Genomic DNA, 26,179 nt, shown 5'->3' on the forward strand with positions numbered 1-26,179 from the left:
TACTGTAACTACTGATAGACAAAACCCAAGAGGAGACAGAGGAAGACACTTAATTTTGTCTTTCCATCTATATACTGCTCGTTATTTCATCTCTGTGAACACCCCACTGAAGGTAAAGCTAGCAAAAATGGGAACAGTTGATGCATCATCTGCAAAGTGATTGCCTCGAACATTTTGGCCAGGAATGTTTTCACTCACTGGGAAGGCAGCTGCTGTGTTGTCACTGTGACCCAAAACTCCCAACAGAAACACTGATGACACAGAAACTGAAGGTGAAAAGGGCTCTGAGAATGCAAACTTAAAGGAACAATATGCAGATTAACCCCTAGGGGATACCAGGGGTATTACTATTATGTTTATTTTTATGTTTATGTTTATTATTCAAACTGGTTCTGTTCAGCTGAACATAGGAAGTAGAATCAAACCCAGTAATTCTAAGAAGGAACAAAGGGGAAGAAACCAAAGAAAACACAAAGAAACAAAACCCCAAGCCCCAAAACAAACAAAAACCCCACCAAAACCAAATCAAACCAAAAAAACAAAACAACAAAAAAAACTCCCAAACAAACGAACAAACAAAAAACAACCAAAAAACCAACCAACCAACCAACCAACCAAAAACCAAACTCAAAACCAAAACAAAACAAAAAAAATGAAGTATTTGTGAAGTTGTAAGTGGGGTGAAGATATTAAACATCTCATCAGATATCCAAGGACTTTCTCATGGCGGAGGATTCTGGAAGACCCATGGTGGGAGGATTGGGGTAGGCAGTTTCCAGGAGTTCCCAGAGTGTTATTAATCTCTCCATTAATATGGTTGTATGAAGAAATTATTTTTTATGCTGGAGGAGGTGACTGGCAAGGTGATTTCTGATGCACACCTGAAAGGAAAAGAGGGACAGGTTTACTCTGACAGAAACTCAACTTTCCTTCTGCAGAAGCATCAGAAAGTGAGGGTGTGTTAGCCTGGACCTACAACAGATCTGTTTTTTCCAGCTCCCACCTGAGAAGGACCAAGGTCAGCTCAAAATCCTACAGCACTTCCACTTTAGCTAACCTTTAACAAGGAAGATTTGGAGATTCTCTCTTTCTTTTGGGCTGCATTTGTAGCAGCTAAACCAACATTTTCCAGAGTCCCCGCACTCTGATCATGGTGTCTGATGGGGATGACATCCAGAAATCCCAGAAAATGTACAAACTCCATAAATTCTACCTTGGACAAAATTGTGGGGGGAAAAGAAAATATATCTGTGGAAATTCTAAATAAGAGTGAAAGTGAGATGAGATCTGTGTATAAAGTTTTAATAGGGCCCTTAGGATGCCATAAATCATGTAAGGACAGTGAGAAAATATTTCATATTATTTCCTTACTCCAGAGTCTCACTTTTCTTTCTAGACACGCACAGTAGTGTTCCCCTCTGACCACCTGAAATATTCTTTTAGCTCTATTCTCAGTCTCTTTCTACAATTCAGGGAAAAATATATGCTCTTCCTGAGAGAAACTCACCCAGTTTAGTACCAGCATGACATTCCTCTCAATGGCCTGCCACCCTCTCTGAGTTTGGCATGTTGCTAATGATATTGATCAGGTCCATATATACAGGATTACAATATCAAAGTCAACAATAGAATTACTTGGATCAAGTTTCAGGCATGAAATTATATAGGTACCTACTTCATATATTTATTTAGAATGGAATTAATCCACCCTATCAATCCAAATAATCCCATCTCTGGAAAATGAAATAAAGAGCCCAGACGGCTTTTTTATGAGTTTGGTACCTGACTTTTACACGGAAAACTTGTGCAAAATGAATGATTATATGACAACTGTTGGACAGGATTGTGATGAAAAAGGAAATAGCAGAATCCTTATCACCAGGTGATACTTTGTACTGTCTTACTGTAATGGGCTGTTATTATGGTGTGTCAATACAATAACACCACCAGCAACACACTGTGTGTACCAGGAAAACTCCCATGAGTACATTTGTAATGAGTGGGGGATGATATTCAGATAAACAGAGAATAAAAACCCCCATGTTTATCAGTGCATACGGCTCTAGTTTTAAGCACAGTACTTTGCACTATACAGCAAGATTTAAAATAATTAGATTACATGGAGTACATCCTAGGGAGCAGGGACTCTGGTTCAAGAGAAATTAAATGAGGCCTTTGTTTTTTATATTATGAACAAGTGTTATGAGCCTTGGGCACCTCATTTTCATCAGCCATTAATTAAGGATCCTGATAAATATTTCCTTCATAAGTTACAGCAAGGTCTCTTAAATTATTATCTAAATAGTAAATGCCACTGAATCAATATAGGCCAGTTGCACTGCTGATGTCAATGAAATGCTGCCTCTTTTCTTTGCTAGGGATATAAAAATTCTGAATATATTCTGCAGCAAAGCAAAGTCAATCTAGAAATCTTTAAAAACAGCAGAAGCAGTTAGGAAAGAAGCAAGTTGTCTGACAGATGTAGAAACTTATAACACGGTCACATTAAGCCATAATTAAATTTTGCACTTCAGCATGGTCCCACAGGCTACACTGACTGCAGTCACACCTGTGGGGAATTCCAATTAAATACAAACATGGTTAGGGGTGAAACTCTAAGAAATGTCAATCTATAATTCTCAACACACAGAGCAGAATCCCCACCTATTGCACTTCCCTTGCTAAATTAGCAACTGATTTAACTCAGCAACAAACTGCAGCAATGTCTAACTCAGTCTTGCATGAACATCCAGATTTGCATTCCTTCATTCAGCCATGCTTCTGGATATTGCCATGACAACAATGTGGCATTCTGCCTTTAGAGGATTTGACAAGGGCATGACTTTGGTGGCACAACTGAGAATACCTGGCTGTGCTGTAATAAGGGGTCCTGCAGGTAAATTATCTTCTATCCCCTTCCAACACAAACCATTCTGGGATTGTATGAATACTTTTTTGATAAAGAGAATTTCATTATGCTTTTTGACTAATGAAAAAGAATTCTGAACTCATTCTGTATTAACTGAGGTGTTCCGGTGATTTGCTGATCTCAGGAAATAATCTTGAGCCAAATGTTTTTTACTAGCAACGTTTTCCAGCTGTAATAGAAAAGTGGGGCAAGGCTCAAATCTGTTTTCCTCTAAAAGATATGCTCAGAGCTTCGTGTACACTGTGACTGGGGAATTTTGCATTTCATTCTTGCATTCTGGTTTCCTGATCCTGATGTACCTGGCTGGGTACATGCTAATTTCCTTGGGAAACCAGCTAGTTTCCTCTAAGAGGAAACCTAGACACAGCAGACACAATGGTTCTCTACACATTCTGTCCCAAGAAGAGTATGGATATAGACTGTAACAGGTCAGGTTGTCTCCACAATCTACTCAGCCACCCTTATGCCTAAAACAACCCTATGCCCTCAAGCTCCATGGCAGCTGTGGTGTTACACAGAAAGGAACTTTGCTGCTCAACCACAACATGCACTCTGTATTACCTTCAGCACTTTGAATTAAATTTTCTTATGGTACCTGTGGGTCCATGGGGCACCACAGGGGAGCCCACAGGAAAGTGAGCCAATGAAGTGCTTGGACAGATGGAAAGAGTCAGTCACTTGTCTCTACAGAGGCTGACACTCCTCAGCACAAAACTGAGTATCATTTCTGACTTCTCTTACACTCATTGATCTGTACAATTCTGTAGTAGTGTTACATCTGCAATTTTTCTGGGATGTTCACAAAGATGTATCTCATGGTCACAGAAATACCTGATATCCCATATATACATTTACTTTTTTCTCTCCCTCTCCTGTTCTTCCTGCTTCATTAATATTCTTACCTGAGCTCTTTCAGCTATTGGCCACTGTTCCCATCAGGTACACTTTGACTAACATTTTAGCTAAGGCTAAACATACAGGTCAGAACTCCAGCCAGGCCTAAAGCAACTACAATCAAAATAAATTCACCAAAGCAAACAAGCCTTCAAAGTTAACCTAAATAAGACCTTCATGCAACTCATTTTCCAGCATGTGACTTCATAGTCATCTGACATGTACAGGACTACAAATATAGGAATGAAACACATGCATAATAAACATGACATGAAGATCCTTGTCCATATTTACAGTCACACAAGGAGATCAGGATAGCCAAGCCTTAGCTGTCCTTGGAAACTGTGTGTTTTCAGTCACCTTCTCTTTCACATTTCTTTCTTGACTATTTAAGTAAAATTAGTGCAACATTGATTATTTTCTCCTTCTCTGACTGCTGTTTTCTTCATAAAGGAGGGAGAGCTTTCTCCCAATCACACTGGCCAACTCTTTCAGCATCCCATAGACTTGTGTGTGTTCAGCTGCCCTTGTTAGCCCTTAATCTCTCCTCACAGCTGGCTGCATCTTTTCTAAATCCTGTTAGTATGCTGAGATATCTTGGAGCAGGTATTTCCAAGAAGAACTAAGCCAGGAAAAAGGCACTTAATTTCTGTGTTTTTTCACATTGTGAATCACAGTATTGTGTCCCCCACCCATATTTTCCCTAAACTGCTACTCCCCATGAGCCACCACTGTGCTTGTTCATGTCACCAACCTGCTGACTGAGAAACACAGCTGTGCAAGAGAGACAGCACGTGCTCAGATGTGAAAGCAGAAGAGGGACACTCCCTGGACAGTCCATATTCTTATTCTTGTCCTGCTCCAGCTGGTAGAGCTGCCTGGGGACGCCTCTGAAGAACGAAATAAAAATTTCTGTTGCATGCCCACCACTGGACAGACTCAGGCAGATCACGATATGTAATGTGATATTACAGCAGCTGCCCCACAGCAGCAGAAGAAAGTGTCTGTCCTGTGATGAAAGCAGAATTTGTCTTTTGTGTACATTAAACCAGTGGCTACCTGCAGAAGGGAGCCATTGTTTTCCTAAGAAGTGGAAATTCTGGCACAGTGGAGAACAGGATATTAACTGAATAACATCATAGACACTGTTTGAAGATGAGAGGGGGAAAGAGGAAGATGAAGAAATCTAGAAAATAAGACAATGTCCAAGACAGACAATGATGAGAGAAGACCCGGCAGTGCAACAAAAACAGGCAATCAGAAAGCAGAGAAAAACGAGGCTGAAGACAAAGGAGATCAAGGGCTCTTACAATATCACATTGTCCCAAACAAGGGAAAACACTGACTCACCAAACTCATTTACTGAAAGAAAACAGCAAGGTAATGAGAAAGCATCAGCCATAAGGCAAAATATAAGTCAGTTTATCAATCCAAACTAGGTTTTGGACTCTGATTTGGTGATTTTCATAGATGTCACTGAAATAATCATGACTGTCTCCTCTGGTCAATGAGCACAGAGTCATTTAAAGAAACAGTAACTGTGAGTTGCAAAGCACAGAGAAAAAGGAATGTGTTCTCCTCTTGCTGCCTTAAGCTGAGTATAAAGATAACAATGTAAGGATACATAAAAAGCTATATGATTCTGCTTTCCGCAACTCTCAAGAATTTGCAATGATCTGGGTTGCTCTGGCTAAGTCACTGTTACCTCACAACCTCAGAGTTACTTCCAAGACTACTGGACATACCATACATGTTCAGAGTAAGGAGGCACCTGTGCTCCTCACATCAGCAGCTCTGCTGTTTCCTAACCTGCTGCCTTTGTTTAATGCAAAAAAAACCCGGTGTGTTACTCTCAGCCATAAGCACATCCCATCTGATGTAGAGGGGACTTTCTCTATTTGAATACTGAAAGTTGCTTTTGAGACTGAAACTCTCGTGGTGAGTCCCTTACAGAAGAATGTACACTGCTAAAGAGCAACTGCACATAATTGCTGACTCCTGAACATTGATTATAACACTGCTCTACAGAGTATTAATGTGCCATTTTCATAATTAATAAAAATATTCCTCTGAAGATGCGAAGTTATAATCTATAAAACTTTGGTTTTGTCGAGCAGAAGAAATACATTTCAGCTGCTTTTATATGTGTATTCTGTAGACCATAATGATTCCATTACCAGGTAGTATATTTTGCTCTTTTATTCAATTACTCATAGTTGAGCCGGCATCGAAGACCATCTTTCATTCAGAGACCACGAAGGAAAAGATGATTTTTATAAGTACCATTTATGAACACAAATTCCTTCCTTCTAATCAACCTGGTAATTAAACTATTAAGAAAAAGTGCTACCAAAAACAGCAAAAGAAACCAAAGTATCTTTTCACTCGAGCTTCCTAAGTAAAGCTGCCTTTCTCTAACACCACTTATGGTTTTCAACACCTATTTCTAAAGTGTCCTTATTTTCTTTCTCTTTTCCTGTCCTTAAAGCCTGATTGTACTTACACCAATGAAAAATACTGAGGTTTCTGAAAAATGTTGTTAATTAAGATCCTTTCCAGAAATAGTGAGGGGGATGTATTTCTTAATTTGCACCTGCATTACAGAAGCATTTCAAGGACTCTCTGTGATGGGTAAGGCACAAACAGATCTTGAAATATCGTCCTGCTCTAATGGTTTTGTTATACGGAAGGGAAAGGAAGAAGGATTTGACTGATGTGAAGATGATTATTTCCATTTCTGAATGGACACTGATGCACAGACAAGTAAGTGTCATCCTGAGAGTCACAGAGAAGCGTGACAGAACTAGAAATGCACCAGGTCTCCTGAGTCCCCACCCTGGGCTTCGCCCATGAACCAGTTTGCACCTTTCCATGTCTTTCACCCTTCACTGTCTTCCAAGGGGTTTACACTTTGAAGTTCTCAATCATATTCTAAACTCCTAGAATAGAATACATTATGGCTAACATAAAGTTAGAAAAGTAACCGTACCAATGTGACAGCCCATCTATCAGAATTTACCATACAAATAAAACTAAATCCCATAAACAAATGACTGCTTTAATCAAATCATCAGTGTTCTGTATTCAACCAGACACTCAGTGTTTGCCTTATAGTCTTTGTTCCACGGAGCTGTGCTGCTCTCATCAATATTAATTTACTTAAAAGAAATTCTTCCCTGTGAGGGTGGTGAGGCCCTGGCACAGGTTGCCCAGAGAAGCTGTGGCTGCCCCATCCCTGGAAGGGTTCCAAACCAGGCTGGAGGGGGCTTGGGGCAACCTGGGATAGTGGAAGGTGTCCCTCCCCATAGCAGAGGATTGGGATGAGAAGGTCTTTAAGGTCTCTTCCAGCCCAAACCACTGCAAGACTCTACTCCTCTATGATTTCAATTTCTTGACTATTATTTGTTCTAGTTAAATAGTCTCAGATCTACATGAACAAATAGTGATAATAGTGCTTCTTGGCTCTAATAAATTAACTCCCAGTTTTGTAAAGGTCACAGGTAAAAGGATAGAGACATCTCTCAAGGACTCCTGACATGAAGTGGTGACAGGAGAACCCAAATCTGCCACACTGCTTTTTCACCTACCCACTGTAGTCTCTGCATTATTCTTTAAAATCCACTTCATTTGAATCTGCTGATGTACAGGGAAAGTCTGGAAATTGATTTTATGGGTATTAGAATTGATTTTATGCGTGGGATCTGCTGGACTGTTCCTCACATAGGGCAGGACATTTCTGATGGTATTTTTACATTACCCTTGTGACGTGGTGCTTCATGTATTTCAGATCTCAGTATTTATCATTAAGCAATCATCTTTATCAGCAGGGAGACAATCTTTTAATGTAAACACTCAGGTTGTTCACAGCCAGTTGGATGTCACAGAAAACAAAAGAAATATGAAATTATAGTCTAATTCACACAGTTTTAATCTCAGGTTGTGATCCAAATGTATCTCATAAATAAGAATTTAGAGACTTTCTGTTTCTAATTTATTAGGTTTCTGAAGAATATTTTTTAAATTAATGCTTTTAGAAGTAATGCTAATCACAGACTTTCTCAATATTAAACTTATTTTAATTAAGGTTTTCTTTATTTATTTGTTTGATAACCCCACAATTCTTTTATCAAGTCAATTTTTCTTGGTCTAACAGTAAGATTTCGGTCAGGGGTAAACAACATTATAAAAATAGAGTATTATGTTTAAGACCTCAAAGTGGCATCACCAACTGGTTCACTACCAGAATTCATCAGCTTCTCACTAACCATTAAACAAACAAGAGGAAGAGCAATATTTTCTATCACAACTTTAGAAACTTAAAAGTTATATCTGAACTGCTAAATTCACTATGGGAGTTTTCATACAAGGGATTTGATACCTTTCACTGAATTTAAACCTGGAAGAGACTATTAGATAATGGCCGCAGTTTTGTGTGTAATATAGGTGAAATATTTGTATCTGACAACCTTTGCAAAGATCCTAATAACTTTTATTTATCTACCTTTTTATAAAACTTCATGACACGGATACAGACACATGAACTGTAAAGGAGCTGTGAAAGCAGCTCGCAGCACAGAGATTTCAGGAGACTTCATAACTGAGAACCTCATTAGAGATGACCAAATCAAAAATTGGAGCTCTGAAGAGTTCTGCTTCATAAACAGTAAATTACGTTGTCCTCTTGTATCATTACAGACATCTTTGAAAAGTCTGGCATCAGCTATTTCCTTATTTTTAAAAAGGAAGAGTGTAATAATAATTACTTATAACAAATTGGGTTAAAGAATGAAAAAACAGGTATTCTGAATGAACAGAATATAGGGAAATACAAAATCAGGAAACAAAACCAATATAAGAACTAGAAGATCATAAGACATAAAGAAGAGAGAGTAAGGAAGTTAAATTTATGGAGTCTGGAAGAGTAAAAACTGGGGGGCAACACGGTCTTAGTCTATAAATATAATCAAGGTAAGGATAGAAATAAAAGGAGGGAAATATTCAGTTTCAAACTATGCAGACTGGTAGATAAGGCCTGTCCCTAAGAGGGAAGTTTAGATGGAAGTTTTTAAATGCAGGAGGAGATGAAACAGAGAGCAGAAAATGTGACAGTCCAGGATCTGACCCTGAAATGGGATGTTCACACCGACAGATATGTTTCACTTGTGCATTTTCATCTAAAAAATCTCCTGCTACTTCAGGAGCTTGAGCTGCCATTGATTTCTCCTGATCTCCTCACAGGCAGCTTTTAAGTTTCTGACACTTCAGTACACTGTGCTGCTGGTTTGAAATTGGTCATAGGTTATACAGGGAGGGAAAGATATTTGATGGCCTGAGATAAGCTTATCTCTTTGAGGTAGCACGGGGAAGGTAGAAGAAATATGTTTATAGCTCTTTCCGGAGGTGTTACAGAGATACCAACTTTTGTGGATGATACAAGTTCTCTTTTCCATAGCAACTTCCAATTATCACATCTATCCTTGTTCTTGATTCAGATGCTTCATAGAACAGACACTTCATCTTCCTTCCTATGCTTCTCATCTTTCCTTACTTGAATACTTCCTTAAAAAAACTCCTACTCTATTCAAATAGCTTCAGACACCCTCTTTTACTGCTATTCCTGCTCCTGCTATGACCCTGCCTTCCATCTAATCCTTGATCATGACCACAATCTTGCAAGAACATCTGAAGTTACCTTCACAAATTGAGAGCATTCTAAAGAAGGAACTTCCAAAGCTTTCTCTCCCCCTCCTTCACCTCTTACAGTACTATTTAAAGTATCAGATAAGGTTTATCTCACCTTAGAAATAGCTCTTTCCAAAGATGTGACAGTCCTCTGCCAGCTCATGTAGGACCACAAAAATGTAGCACATCTTGGGAATGACTAAAGTTGAACGACAAAAACAGTAAGGGCTGGAGGGTGGGCCAGTTTCATGAACTTGGCAGATATTTCTGGCATTTCTCAGCCACTGTAAGCCCACCTGCATGGTGCTTTTAATGACGAATACAGCCCTCACTTCTTTAAACTTGATGGCAACTTGGTGTAAGCTTTTCTTACACTGTGGGGGAAGAAACAAATTTCAGACCTGCAACACCATCAAAGAAATAATTCCTTAAGAACCTGGATCTTGTTTCTTTGCAGAATTGTCCTGAGACAAAACAGTGTACATGCCTCTTTTGAAGGGAGTAAAACTGGATTCAGTTCGTTGAATACTAGAATTTACCTACACCCAATGAAGACAAACCATATTTATAGAAAAGGGGACTTTGTCTCTTTGGCTAATGTAGTCAATTTAATCATCTTATTATAATTCAGACAGCCAACATTAGCAATAGATATAGGTGTGTGTATCTATATTAGGTGTACATATATATAAAAATAAATAAATCAGTAAAAATTAGAGCCATATTCTTTTATGGGTAATAACATCAAGTCTGCTGGCTTGCCACGTACATTGGAAATATGGAGAGATTCCCAAGAAGACCAGAATCATGATTACAGAATTAAGGACTTGGTGAATACTTGTAGTACAGGAAATTTGACTCTAGCACATGAGAGCTGATCATTGTGGGGGGAAGAGCAGGCACATGGTCTTCAACTGTATGAGACACCTGGAAGAAAAAAAGAACAAATCTCTTTTCCTTCTTCACAATGGATAGAACAAGCAACAAGAGGCTTACCTTTCTGAAATAGAGACTTCAGTTAGGCCTCAGGGAACAGCTTTCTGAAGTTAAGTAAAGTACTGGCATAGATTTACTGGAGAGATTATGCATCACAGAATCATTTGTGTCTTTCAAGAACAGTTTAGACAAACTCTAGTTAAGAATGCTTTAGGTAGAGTCGATCCTACCCCGAGGCAAGGAAAACTTCTGGGGTTTGCTTCTGCCAAGAAGCTGAAGGATGGATCAGAAAGCCTCTTGAAATCCTTTTTAAGGCATTTCCTTAATGACAGAGTTTAATGAATGAAAGTTGTAGCTAATTTCACGTAGGTGATAGATAAAATCTGTATTTTTAATAGGGAAGATAATTTAATAGTGAAAAACTGAAAAACTTGGTAAGTGCTATGGGGTATTCTCCATTCATTCAAGCAATTTTTAAAATAAGACTGAATACAGAAATATAAAATAATCGCCAAATACAGTCTTAGCTAATTGCAAAGATGAAGGAGTTATTCCAGGAGAAGTCCTACGGCCTATTTTATGCAGGATGTCACAATGCCTCTAACTGTCTTAATAATATATTAACTTTGTTTATTAATTTTAGTTTGTTTGCTTTTTCCATTGGCCGTATTTGTTTATCAAACTGCTTCCTAATTCTTGGGTCTCTTGACAGCATATAGTGATAACATTTTAAAGAGATAACAGTTTTGCCCAAATAAATTTTCTAGTTAATTCTTCCACACTTAGTGGTTTGCTTACTATGGGTAGGGAAAACAAACACCTTTAGGACAAAAACCCCACTAATATGTTCGAGGTAAACATTTTTATAATAGTTAATGATGATGTGATTAACCAAATAGAAATGAAAAGCTTTCTCCACCTCAATGGAAACATCCTTAATTAAAACAGATTTAAGTACTAGGCATCAGATTGCAAATAGAGGCAGGAACAATGAAAGTACTCAGAGCAGTTTCCCTCCTTTCATGCAGTTTTTTAACCTATTTAAAGAATTCCCTGATTTACTCTCTGGTTTGCAGTTTTGGGTCTACATGCCCGAGGTAAACAAAAGGCTATAAATTAGACAAAGAGCTATATTCATCCCCATCTGCCACTTCCTTCCCTATGGCACAGACCAGGGGCCAATCTGCCTTGATAGTTCAAGTGCAGTTTAAGGGCAGTTGGTCCACACAAAAGTAGGAGAAGGGATGAAAGAGAAAGTCCAGTACCAAAGGAATTTGAGTCTCTGCGTAAGTCAAATGTCAAAACTACTTGGACTTATGAAACTACTCCAGCATTCACTGAACTAAAAAGTGAATTCCCCCTAATTTTACATGGACATGGTGCCTTCCAAGAAAAAAATGAGATTAAGTGAATTGATATTTTAATTTAAAATCATTGCATGGGTTATAGAAATGAGACTAAACATTTGGGTTCCTGAGATCTGTTTGATGGACTTCTTTATCTCAAAGTTTCATTTAAGTCCTCTAAAAATTATTTCGTGACTGTCTCATTTCTCTTGGAGAAAAACATCCCACGTTTTCCTTCTGCCTCCTGTCTGCAATCTGTAAAGGACAGTAAGACGGTAATGGTGAAAATTAAAAAGGAAAAAAACAACTTGAGAAGGACTTGTCAAAGAATGTCTATGTACCTGTTCATGCAGGTGTCACACACCAATGGCATCCATCTGTGCACTGGGGGCCAAAAAAAGAGTAAGAAGGTATTTAAGCCCATCTCTTGTCTTCTTCCAGGGGTTTCAGTCAGTCCAGATCTGCTCTGCTGCTTTATTTTCACCCTAAGTGAGGTAAATAATGCCAGCAGAAAGCTATTTCCTCTGCACTTGAGCAACACTTTTAGTCAGATCCCAGCGTTACTTGTTGGGATTGATTTAACCCAAGATGCAAACGAGAGCAAAGGCTTTATTATCAAGTATCAGACATTTCAGTCCCCTCTGCAGCAGCAGTTAAAGGGGTCTCTCACAGGCAATGGGAAAAAGGGGTAAAAGATCTCACTGTCAATTTGGATACTGACTATTCATATCACCAGTTCTAGCAAACCAAAGCAAGAGGAATATTTGAACTGCTTGCAAACACGATGTTGAAGAGAATCTCCATTTATTATGCAGGGAGTTTAGGAAGGCAGAATACATTTATTGTTAATAGAATATTCACCTCAAGCTATACCAACATGGCTTTTGTTTTGATAAAAGTTGTCCTTGAGGAGCCAAACACAAACCTCTGAACTTTTGTAAGGATTCATATCCATATTATGGTTAACTCAGTATGGGTCTGAGTTGCCAGATGACTTCTGCTCTGAAGGTGATTCTACATCTTTACAGAGGGAATGACAAAAGGTAAAAATTTACCATTAGTTTAACTGAATAAAACAAACTCATTAACAGGGCTAAAAAAAAAAAATTACAAATTTTTTGTCACATTCTAATGGTCTCAGGGAATTCTAAAGGATAAATCAAGGACATAAAAATCAAAGCATCAGTGATTTTGCTGGAATATGCTTGCAGCTATTTAATAGCTCTTGCAAAATGGGTTGAGGAGAACAAACACTCTCATTCCGAAGCAAAGTGAAGGAATGAACAAACAAAATCACCACCTAGAAAAGTCTTAAATAGCCTTTATTACTGCCACAGCAGCAATAGTGCTATTAAATGAATACAGTCTTCTGTGGATATTCATATTTAAAACAGTCAATACCCAGTACTTTTTAGCCTGCTCCATATCTCTTTATTGCCTTTCTAGTAGGAGAGACAAAAAGCATTAAAAACTGACTCATATTCGGATGACCAGTTTCAGATAGTTATGAGCAACGCAAATGAGAGGGCCATGACCAGGGAGCAACGCTGCAGAAAAAGAGAGAATAAAATGTTCCTCTCTACTGTCTCTTTATCAGTCCTCTTAAACAGATGATAAATTTAAGGTTTTTTTGGGATTACAAAATAAAGCCCTTAAGCAAAGTGTCATAATACACAATTGGACATTTAGAATTTGTATGCCGAGGAACAATGTGGAAAAAACCCCAAACAAACACAAAAAACCCACATTCTAGAAAACTGTAAGTAATGCAGAATAGTCTGGATGGTGAGATATGTTTTTATGGTCTCAGAGAGGACAGCGTGAGGGTAGCAGCAAGAATAGGTAGTTTCAGAACAGATGTTACGGTTCAATCCAGCTCCATCTGAACTTCACATGCTTCAGTGGGCAGAAACAAAAATGCTTTAGGATGAGATTGTGCAAACCACCATGCTGTTTTCAGTTAGACCACTTATGTCATTAATGTTTTGCTAAGCTGACTGATAGTTTTGGGTTCTGGACTGAGTGGAGAATCACTACGATGCCTTCCGAGACCCTGACGGCAGCAGTCCAGAAGAGGTGGATGCTAATCCAAGTGAAATGGACTACAAAATACAAAATCAAATGACAGCTGTTCACCTTTCATTTGAGTGCCTCTACAGACAAAACTTTCCAACTGGTGGTTAATTCCACCTGACAAATTGTTCACACACCTTCTCCTCACTATAGCAGAGGTAGCAAGTGAGCTAATAGCCAACAAAATTCCACCAAACACTCTGATTGGAGCTTACCCTAGCTGGTAAATTAGAAAAAATACTGTATGAAGACACCACTTTTTCTAGAAACAGATCATGACCAAACTTATTTTTTTAAAAAAAGGAAATTTTGTAATGTGAGATTATTCTCTGTCTCATATGTACTCACATTTTACTAGCACAGAGTATAGAGACAACACTGTTGGCATGTAAAAAGGTAAGTCCAAGTTAAGAAGCTACATATTTGCCTGCATCTGTTTTGCTTGGAATCCCAAATGCTTCAGCAGAGCAGTAAAAAGAGGAAAGTTGCTCTTGTGGGCTCAATTCTTAGTTGCAATCCTCTTAGATTTTTTTTTTTAATATTGGATTTTTTTTTAATCTACAGTGAAATGATCTTTTAAGATGATGGTGCTGAAAGGCAATGTTTTCCTGTAATTAGTTGAAACTGTTAACAGCATTAACAGTCTGTTAAGAGGGATTCGAGTTCCCACATGTGCATGAAGTGGTTTAGGAGTGACTTTAAGGTCACTTGGAGTAAGCTGGAATTTGTAAGGCTGTCAGAATTTTGTATTTGGCTTTCAAACACTTGATAACACTACAAAAACTGCCTCTTTGTGAAGGAGAGTCCTTGAAGGAAATACTCTGTAAATTATTTCTTTCTGGGCCTCTCTGTTGCTGTATCAGCCTAGAGAAGGAGCTGCAGGCTGGAAGATGAGCAGCATGGACCGGTCTCTGCTTCAGGACACGGTGACTGAAGCCAAACCTGCAGAATTCAAGCCCCCAAATCTGGAGGTTTTACAGAAGGATGTACAGGTTAGATGGACTGAGTGACATAAGGGTATGTTCTTTTTCTTTTCCCTCTTCTTCCTTGCCTTCCCTTCTCTCCTTAGCACAGAACTCAATGAGTTCTTGATTTCTCTCAGATTTCTCTTTGCTAAAATTGTATTAATTATACTTCTTCATTTAGAAAAAAATTAACAATGATATATCTACAAAAATGCTAGAAAGATTTTTTCTCTCCTTCTGTCTTGTTTGTTCCATTATTTATAGCTCTGCTGTACAGAGCAGAAACCCAGCATTAAAGCCTGAGTTTAATCTTCAGTCTGTACTGACCAGATGGATTTAAATTAGGAAAAAAAACCAAAACAACCAACCAAAAAAAACCCCAACTTATTTTCTATGAAACATTTTCCCCATCTCAAACACTGAGTCTCCAATCCAGGATGCAGTTTTTGCATGTAGTAAGCAAGAATTATGAGATGGAAGAAAGTTATGTAAAGACAGAGAGAGAAAACTAAATGTTTACTGGAAGAGTCTAAAAACTTCAGGTTGAAGGAGTGTGTAAGAAACTGAAAAAGATAATAAATAAGAAAACTTAAGAAACTCACCCTGTGCTTGACAATAGAACTCATTTCTAAAAAAATGTGTGCCTACATTGAGATATCTTCTCAGAGGTAAATCCTTAAAGGAGGGAAGACATTTCTTAACCCTGCTGAATTTAAAGCCAGGAGATCAGGAAAGGTGACAGAGTCGATGTCAGCTAACTAGCCAAGGTAATACACAACAATGACTGGTCTCCTCCAGGAACAGAGCATTTGGATGTAAGGAAAATCTTAACCTATTTTGCAGAGAAGAGGCTTAAAATTGAGGCCAATTTTGCTGCCAACTAAAAAAGTGCAGCAGCTTTTGAAAGGCAGGATCTTTTCCAAATTCAAAGCACACAAAGAGGCTTCTCCACAGGAAAAGGAAAGTTTAATAAGAAGTACCCTGTTATCTACATTACATACAAAAGGAAGAATAGCTTGCTCATTAATTGTGAAAGAATAAAAATCACAATACATGCAATACTAGTGTGTCTAACAGTCTGGAAAGGACATTTTTAGCATCTCATCACAGCTTTTCTGCAAGGAAGTACATTGACACATTTACTTGTACAGGCAATATCCTGGGCAACAAAGAAAACAAACAGGAGACAGGATAAATCAGAACTAAGTTCAGATCTGAAAAATGTGCTTTGAATGCTTGAAATACATTAATTTGAAGGACTCCTTTACAGGGTACTAGAAAGAAAATATTGGAGAACTATAGGAAATCAGTAACATTTAATAAAAAGATTTATTGTTTATTTTCTGATGTGTAGACATATTTAAAGACCTCACATATAGTAGTCACTAGGTAAGGATAAATATTATGTGAGATATCCAACTATATGATGGAGGCTGTGGAGTCTCCCTCCTTCAAGATGATCATTAAGGGCAGGCAGATTCCCCTGCAACAGACTTTGCAGCTTCCACAGTTCTCAAGATCTTGTATCTGTACAAGTAACATTGAAAGAAGCAATGAACAATTGTGCTGTACAATGTAATTTTTACTTCTCCATCACTTCCAGCTGTGTAACGTTTGCTGATTGAGTCATAGTGCATAGAGGATGTACTTGGCAGCATGGCCAACTCAAAATCATGGTCATCTTCTAGATTTGCTGTTTTAAACACTGAGGAATGAGCACGTTTTCTTTCTACCAATGAAAAATCAGTCATTTCAGAAAAATCTGAGTTATGAAGGAAAGTCACTGAGAAGGTTTAAGCCACAAAACAAAGCCACCAAGGTGAGAAGACAAGGTACAGAATAAAAAAATAATTTTAAAGGCCTAAAAACCCCATATATATATATATATAGCTTGAAGAAAATGGGTAAAACATGGCTTAAATCTGAAGTAAAGTAGTAAGTGTGAACAGATTTTGTAACTGCAAGGATTTAAAATAACCAAAGAGCCTGATTTGATGCTTTAAGAAAGAAAAGACAAACCTTCCAGCAGTTCGTAACACAGCATTTGCTTCTGCCATAAACCTGATTTTTGCCTGAAGCAGGGGCCAGATTGTCAAAGCCAGGGGGAAAAAAAGGAATAAAAAGATGGAGGAATTAATTCTCTTAGTTTCAGAGAATTTCAAAGCAGTGCTGATCATCTCCTTGCCACAAAGTGCTTCTATCAACACCCTCTACTTCTGTCACAGAAACCCCACCATAGCCCAAACAACCACGTAATACACACATTGTAATGTATTCATACATATTTTATAATTTCATATAATAGATATAGGTTTAATTAGAGAATAGCCTTCTCTAACATATAAGAGCCCTTAATTGCCATGGAGCACAATCCAGAGTGCATGCATCTCCTGCTGAGATTGCAGTAACTCATTCAGCAAGCTTCTCTAATCTATTCATTATGTATTAACTGTTTAGAAACTCCTTATAAAATATTATCAAGCATCAGGTGAAATAAGAACTTCCTTAGGACAGCAGTGCTAACACAGCACTTCTTGTGCAGCAATTTCAGAATTGCTGAGGACACTAAGACAAATTGAATGTGTAGAATGGAAGCCACTACTGAGGCAGGGCAGGATAAGGTGAAGCAATGCAAAATCTGAAGTATTCATTCCGGTGCTGGTGATGCCATGACAATTTTTTGCCTTTTCTTTTATACCCCTTTTATACCTTTTTAAAACTTCTGTATTCTTAGTGCTTTTTGCCTACATTCATGGGCTTGTTTGGTCAGCTAGGAGACAAAACATTTTAGAAGCTTCATAGTTAGGGATCAGAATGCCCCAGACACCAAGATCCTCTCCAGAACACATTTTATAAACTGAGATAGAACCATCCAGGGGAAGGCTCCTTGGGGAGGAGGGCTCACTCAAGCCTCTCATTGGGGAATTTTTGATAGATGTGATAATTAGTAAGAGTTATAATGTTAGACCAGATCTTTTGGGGGTGTGCATTGTCGTGTGGATGGAGGTGCATTCGACCTGGATGTTGTGCACCTAAGGATCCTTAAAATAAATACCAAGGTAAAATCCCTTTTTCCCTACTAACCATGTTTGACTCTTGATTTTAAGACCAGGAAAAGGCATCACTAGGATCTACAAGCCTTATCTTGTAAGGCTCTTTGCTTCCCAATTTCCTTCTCAATCTTCCATCTGTCCTTTCAAACCCCTTTTTCCTTCTACAGTGAAATGAGAAAATGTGACTACTCTGCTGGAGATTTGGAGGATACTTGCATTGGTTTTGATAATTTTACTGTTCATAGAATCACAGAATGGTTTGGGTTGGAAGGGACCTTGAAGTCCATCTTGTTCCAAACCCCTGCCATGGGCAGGGACACCTTCCACTATCCCAGGTTTCTCCAAGCCCCATCCAACCTGGCCTTGGACACTTCCTGGGATGGGGCAGCCACAGCTTCTCTGTACCAGGGCCTCACCATCCTCACAGGGAACAATTTCTAACCTATACCGGCCCCTGTCAGTCACTACGAGTGACTCAATGATCGAATTCCTTCTTGTCTAGTCTGACAAGACTGTTTGCCACAAAACCAAAATAAAACAAAAGGAAACATACAGCTTCACACACAAACATGCTCTCTCACACACAGATAAAAACAAAACAACCAAACATTGCTTTGAAGTATTTGCTCATTCTCTGGAAAATCGGTGAAACACCTTTTCCAAGCAAGATTTACAGATATACTGTACTAGTTTGAAAACAAACTAGCGGGAGACGCCAAGTCAGAACAACAATTTAATAGGGAAATAAAAGGAGGGGGGAAGAAAAAAAAATAAAAGCGGGTAATACTGGGTTAAACTGACAGAGTTAGGATACAACCTGGCACCCTGTTAGTCAGGGTGGTGATAGCAGTCTGGTAGAATGGTGGCTGCAGTCCTCCCGAGGTGGCGATCCTGTAGAAAAAGGGTCTGCTCTTCCTCAGAAGGTCCAGTGGTGGCTGTGTAGCTCCTGTCCTCTGGAAATCCAGTGGGAAGGGTTGGCTCTGGTGTTCAGCATCTCAGATTATATCCAAGATGGGATGCTTGGTTCCTCCCTCTGGGTGGAGCATCTCACAATGGGGTAATGAGTCCTGAGGCCAGGTGTTGATGAGGCTCATTAACAGAATATGGTCTGGAGGGAGTTATCTATGAGTCATGTGGCAGGACAATGATGGGCCATTAACAGAAAGATAGTCTGGGGGGAGGAGGCAAGGAAACACTGCCCCACCTGGTTTCAACAGCTCATGAGGATGGTAATAGAATACACTGCAACCCAGGACATATACTTAAAATGAACATGAGAATTTTCTAGTCAGAAAAATACTATGGAAACAGCCAACTATTTGAAATTGCAGTGAATGCTGGGAAACCCTGCTTTAAAGAAGCACATTCACTAACCCATGTGTAGGCTACCTTTCCTTTCTTTTCTTTCTGAAATTACTATATTAAAGTAATGTCATTTACAAGACTTTGAAAAAGCTGAAAATCTATTAAGATATGAATAATAAATCTTACTTTGTCACCACTTCCTGTAATACAGAATAGAGCTGCTTTCAGAAGAAAATGTAAAGTCATAAAGTTCTGTTGCCGACAATGATCTGAAGGTAGTTTGAGATTAGTTTGCAGAGATGTGACATATAGCTGTGAATTACATATATGGCAATTTAGTGCTTCAATTTACTTGAGCTCTATAGTACAGTGATCCCATAGTCATTGTTTCAAAGGAAAAAAAGGAAATATATGTATTTTTTTTATGATGGATGAAGTCACGTTGTGAATTTAATATCAGTTCAAGGAAATACTCTGCCAAATTATAAATCCTAACGAGAGACAGAAGAAGAACTAAAGGACCAGACACAAAATTCTCTCAAGATTCCTTCATTTTTGTAGAGAAGTGATTTGACTTGCTTTGATAAATTCCTAATGCAGTGTGGAAATGGGTTTACCAGACACAGAGTGAGCATATCATCTGGTCACCTGCCAAGGAACGTAAAGCTCACGGGGAATCCCATTCAATGTCGATTTTCAGGTCCCAGTGAAACTAAACGCCTGTTAGCTTAAAGGGTCAAACAAGTGAGCAGTGCCAACAAGATCCCAGTTATTTTCATCCATGCATGAACTCCCTCCTGAATTCCTTTTGTTCTGTGTGTGTGCCCGGGCCTGAACAAGTGATGGAGGGGGATTGTGAGTAGGATAAGAAGACTTTAACCTCCAGTTGTCCGTTCAAACACATCTGGGTCAATCATTTTCAGAAGCCCTTTATCACCTGATGGCTGCGAGATGATGTGAATGAATAAAAATGGGTAAATCCTCTTTCTGAAACACAAAAAAAGGTTGTCAGTGGAAGGGTGAGGAGGTTTATTTTAAAGAGTTATACGTGATCAACTTCCCAGAGCACAACAGTACTTGGGAAATTTCAAGGAAACAACATATACTTGCATCTGCTGCACTTTTGTGAAACACGGCCATGTTTCTATTTCTAAATCCATCTGCATATTGCAGGGCTCTGCTGCACTGATCTGCCTGTAAGCTGAAAAATGCCAATTTGATGTCAGGCATTGAAGACAGCTCCTGCTTAACTGGACTAAATGCATTCAGAGGCCTCCCTAGCATGAAGAAGAAAGACGACAGGCAAGGAGAAATGACTAAAGCTTACCTTCCTCCTTTGCCACAGATTGCTTGTGCCTCATGGGGTTAGATTGATTTTCCACGTGTATTAATATCTACATTTCAATAGTTTGGTTCCAGGTGAAAGAGGTAACTAAGAAAGGAGGCTGCAAGGCCACGACTCTAAAAATTGCATGAGGAAAATCAGCCCCCTCAGAAATAATAAGAAAAAAATATCCTAGCAGTTACAAAAGTCAGCTAGAAATAACCAACAGGAAATACTAAGCACACAGGGAGCCTTTTTTTGTTTTTCTGTCTCAGAGATGGCTGTCAGGACAGGTTTCCTTTTTATGAAAAGTTTGCTGTAATGCTGTGTTCTGCCAATACCTCTCAGAACTGTTGCCATCTCACCTAGAAATCTAGTGAGACTTGTCAACTCACTTCTCAGGACAGGCAGTTTTGGAAACAAACAGAAAACCTTTATCAGTTGAATTCTCAGGTCTAGGAAATAGAAAACCTGTTTGAAGCTAAACATATCCAGTCTGCAGGTTTGAACTTTCTGTGAGAGCGCTCCAGAGTTGGCCCCTGGTTGTTCCACACCTCAGGCACTTTTCTGTAGAAAAGGGATAAAAAAATTTCTCTACACCCCTGGGATGTTGTATGTACCACCTCTTGTGCAAAGGTCCAAGTAAGAGGCACTATATGGCATACAGGAACCTAATTTGCATGCGTTTAGTTGTGCTATTGACTTTTCAAATAGAGCACTGATTTCTTTAATTAAAAAAACATGGGCATGATGAAGTGGTATAATTTTATGCACATGTGTTGCACCATTACACAGTGTTATACTTTCAAAACTTGGCTTGTAGGATGTATTCATGCATGCTTAGCTTTTGATCTTTTTAATGGGTACCTTTCCTTAAGCTTTATGGTTATTCATATATTTTCTTTTCTTCCACACAGCAGTCTAAACTGAATTTAGAACTAGGAAAAATCAGCTGCCTAATTATTAAAACAACTCACTTGTTTTTATCTGTTCTTACCTCTCTAATGCTAAAGGCAAATGTTCCCTGTGCTTCCATGGGAGCAGAGTTAAAATTCAGAAGAGCACACTGGAAAAATTCCACTCCATTTGGGTGTTGTTCTACACTATCTTTGTCACATACCAAATGGATTTATCTTGTGTACAACATGCATTATACAACCTCCATGTACAACAGGTCACCAGTGATATAACCTGGGGGAAAGAAAAGGTTTAGGAAAGTCAGCAGAACAAAAAGACGGAGAAGATTCAAATGACACAGGTTGGCTGGAGTCGCAACGTAATTTTGAGAAGCCTTGGCAGAGTGGCAATTCATCTTCACACCAGTGCTTGGAAGCAAGTAACTTTATATTCTCTGCTTTTGATAGTGGTGTTGATGCAGCATGTAGCTGTTCATTTGCCCCCAAGTCTGAGAACATTGCCCACAGGTGAGACAATGAGCTCCAGCACCTCTACACGCCCAGAGGATTGATTCCTATCAATAAGACCAGCACTACAACAGGTAAAAAATGCTGATCTCTAAGTTAGGAAGTCCAAAGGAGGTTAAAGGCTGGATGGCACGTGAATAAGCTGGTTTTTTCCCCACTCCCTTGACCTATGTCGTCAGAGCTCTACAGGTCCGTAATACAGCTACATGTCCTCTAACTGAGCTGTGAATCTCAGCATCTATGAATAACTATATTCAACAATATTGAATATTCAATAAGAGTATGAGAGCAAAGCTGGAGCAGGCTCTAATACTGCATGACCTGTACATTAGCCTCTGAATTATCTCACAGATCCCTTCCAGTAAAAAGTTGTCTTTATTACAACCAGCTGTATGAAAAATAAAAGTTTCTGTCAAGATCAATTTTCATTTGTTTCCATCTGATCCTTTATATACTTTACATGGTGATAAGAACTAGACCTGTTATTTACATATCTAATGGTCAAATATGTAACATTAACTGAAATTCTTTAACGCTGTTGTACATGTGAGACTTCTGAAGGAAATATATGTATGTACTGGGAGAAACAACAGGGATCAAAACACATTTGAATTTCTGTTTTGATTTATGAACCTTTGTCTATTAGAGCAGTCCCACAGGTAGTTACTAATCCATGGCTAATGTGAGAAATCAAATAATATGTACGAGTGAAATGGGAATTTGCAGGGATTTTCAGCCATAGACAAATATGCACTTCATTAACCATGACCTGGATTTATTTCAAGGGGGAAAAGAAAACCCAATTTATGCAAAGCACCTCCCTTCTGCAACTTTCCCCTTTAATTTCAGAAAGACAGTGGCTGATGGGAAAATCACAGATTTACAACACCAAACATCCTCTTTTCTATTTTCTCTGCATAGGGAAATGCATAAGAAGTTGATATCACATCTATGTCAGATTTTAAGTTTTGCAGTCAGCTTCTTGACCAAACAGACTGCACTGCTGCTACTCATCACCAGATGGGTAAGGGAAGGAAATACCTTAAGCTTCCTCTGCAACAGAGAGCCATGCACATGTGAGTGCATCTTCTCTGCATATGTTTGTCCTTCCAGGAAGAAATTAGTAAGATCTGGTGTAGCACCAAAGCCTTTTCATGGCATGTCTGATGGGGACAGCAGCCAGTACCTGAAAAACACGAGGTTTGCTTTTATCCTTCCTTTGGACAGCAATACTCATGAGGTCATCTACAATGGCTGGGAGATCATCTCATGGCAGTAATAAGAGTAATGACTAAAGATAATATAACTGTTTCATTCAGATGTAGGGGGCTGCCTCCTTGGATGATAAAAATACTGCCAATTTCAAAACCAGGTTTAATTTACCGCCTTGTTACCCTGAAGCAGGAGTCTCTAGGACAACACTCTAACTCGGAACTAAAATAGCCTCAAGGTTAGGCTGGTTTCTACCACTGAGGGCAGCCTGTAAAAGTGCCAACACTGCTTCTAAGCACAAAGTCAGCGCAATATTTATAAAATTTTGAAAGATTCTGATTCTTGCTTCCCCAGTGGTAATAGACCTCTGGATTACAACTGCTCTCTACAGTCGTCTTGGCTATGCTTCATTGTTGACATCAAAACAAGGGCCTCTAACTGTTTATCCCCTTTGATGAACTAAGATTTTTAAAACCTCTCCTCCTAATCATCCCAGTCACAGAATCAAATGCTTCTCTCTTAGAAAACTGCAACATATTCCAGGTGACTAATGATGAAGGTGACCAGATAACCCCACATGTCACCTGTCTGACAGGAAAGGAAGATGAACAAATGACTACTAAACTTCTGTGTCACTCTCTCGACCCCTCTCAGTCTGCCTCTGGATAAAGCACACTACAGAATATAGTACACTATAAAAATATCTACAACCATATAGTCCAGCCCCGACTATGCAGGATTTAGCATCATATATGCTTTGTAGAAAACATTTTACATCCACTCCCACCATATTTTGTGAGAGAAATGAGCCGTATCGAAATCAATTTGTGACCAGACTGTTAGTGCGTGCACAGAGTCAAAAGTTTGAAATTGAAAGGAATTATCTTCAATTTGGAGCCATTCAGTCAATACTTTTTTCCACTGCTGGACCCTCTTTTGCTGCAGAACTTATTCATTTCTTCAGTAAAATTATGAATTGGCTCAACCATGTCCTTTCTATAATCATGGTAGTTTGCCAAACCCAGGAGATTGATCAAACATAGAAGAACTCTTAAAACAAGGAGAGTCAAAAGATATTTAAGGGTAGCTATACAAAAATAAACTCCCAAGAAGTGGCAATTAGTACATTCCTGAATAATCCAGACCTGGGAGAACTTCAACTACCTAGGGAATATTTTAAAATAACAGGAAAACTAAATCCACACGATCCACTCCTGGGATTGTTCTTTGTAGTTCTATACCCCATACTTCATGGCTCAATAACCGATCTGCTTATCCAAAAATGTCTTTAATTTACCTTCTTTTCCATTTATTCTGTCATTCTATCGTGTAAGTTATGATTTTTTGTGCAATATCCAGACTTTTTTTGCACATGACAGTTGGAACTTTACATGGAAGATTGAATTTACAGATATCTGAGCAGCTACCTTATCAAAACCCCCATGAGACTGAAAGGGGTTTACACAGAACCAAGGAAGGCTTCTTTTTGAAAAGGATTCACGTATAACAGTCTACAAGTCTCCCAGCTCCTCAAAGACATGTTGTTAATGAAAAGATCTTTAGGATAAAACAGCAACAACTCTCCTCTTTTTTTTGAATTTATTATTTAACATGATCAATCATAAAACCTGAAAGGAGCTTTGGGAAATACAATTTTAAGTACCTTGGAGCCAATGAGCTGAAAACATTTTATGTGGTGGCTGCAGAAGTATCAAGTGAGGCATATAAATTGTCTAAAATACACATTAAAGAAGTGCTCTAAGTAGCCATATCCAGAGCAGGAATTACAAGTTGGCTGAATTCAGGAAGAATGTGTAAGGTTATGGATGAAGCACTTTGTAAGGTGCAAGAATCAACGAGTTAAGCAGTTAATGTACTGTTGGCCTCATGAATATGAAGTCTGGTCTGAAGAGGAGACTGGGAAGAGGGTGGAGAAAATAAACTTGATGGAGAAAGAAATTTGCTAGGAATTATATACTCTGATATATTGAACCATAGAAATCAATAAAGTACTACCGAGGCAATGAAGACAACTGATACAGTACTAAGCAAAAAACCTGGTGTAACTGGGTGAGCATTAAAACAAGCCTTGTTGGGGAGAAATGAATGGCAAGAAGTAATAGGCAGCACAAAAATAAAAGCTAAGGAATAGTGAGGAAGTATGAAGCATTATCTATGATTGTGAAACATAGCTGGGTGATAAAAGGGTCATCTGGCATGCTGAGGAGGCAAAAAGTGATCTGAGAATAGGAAGCTAATGAGCACCGTAGATCACACACGGTGAGAAGATAAATGGAGGGGTGATAATACAGGCAGCTAGGGAGAACATTAGCATAAAGAGGTGATAATAGTATGCAGTTGGGAAGGGAGACCATAAAAATCAAAAGATAAATCTGACAATAAACAAGTACCAATATACTCGTCTGGGAAAAAAAAATAAAAAAGGGAAGGAAGAAATCCTTTATGTGCACAGACTTCAAAGAACTCAAGCATTTTGTGAAGATCACAATGGTTCCAATTCAATATTGTCAACAGGTAAGTCAGACCTTGATTTAAGCAGAAGCAGGTCCTGCCATGAGCAGCAGACCTGTAAAAAGCCATAATGCCAGTAAGAAGCCACAGCTGGTTGATGTCTGGGAATATTTAGACTCCACACTGGGCCAGGTGTGATCTCAGCTGCTCTGCAACCACTCCAGAAATAACCCTGTTCATCTCTCTTTTAGCTGTAGTAGCTGAATGTGAAATGGCATTTTAAATAACCAGCTGGTTAAAACTGTTAGAAGGCCTTGCTTCATTTTGAATGTTTGAAAGTCATTGCAGCAAATTTGCTGTGTACCATTTTTTCCATAGAATATCAAAAGTAACATGCCTTACAGAACCAATCCAAATATGAAAATCACCCGAACCCAACCATCTCCACATTCCAACAAACAAATGTTGAGTCCCACTCACAAGAGAAATTAATAAATCACTCGCCAAAAAACTAACAAACAAAAAACCAACAAAACAAACAAACAAACAAACAAACAAAAAGCC

General features: G+C 38.7%; 1 long non-coding RNA gene across 1 annotated transcript; it reads right to left on the reverse strand.

Annotated features, from left to right (window-relative positions):
- Positions 1-594: 594 nt before the first annotated feature.
- Positions 595-18,691, reverse strand: LOC108448677. The gene is made up of 3 exons (XR_001864642.1): positions 12,129-18,691; positions 10,275-10,432; positions 595-881 (listed from the first exon to the last, which is right to left on the reverse strand). It is a non-coding gene; the product is annotated as an uncharacterized LOC108448677 (long non-coding RNA).
- Positions 18,692-26,179: the final 7,488 nt, after the last annotated feature.

This window comes from Corvus brachyrhynchos, unplaced genomic scaffold (assembly GCF_000691975.1).
Source record: "Corvus brachyrhynchos isolate BGI_N302 unplaced genomic scaffold, ASM69197v1 scaffold166, whole genome shotgun sequence".
Taxonomy (NCBI): Eukaryota; Metazoa; Chordata; class Aves; order Passeriformes; family Corvidae; genus Corvus; species Corvus brachyrhynchos.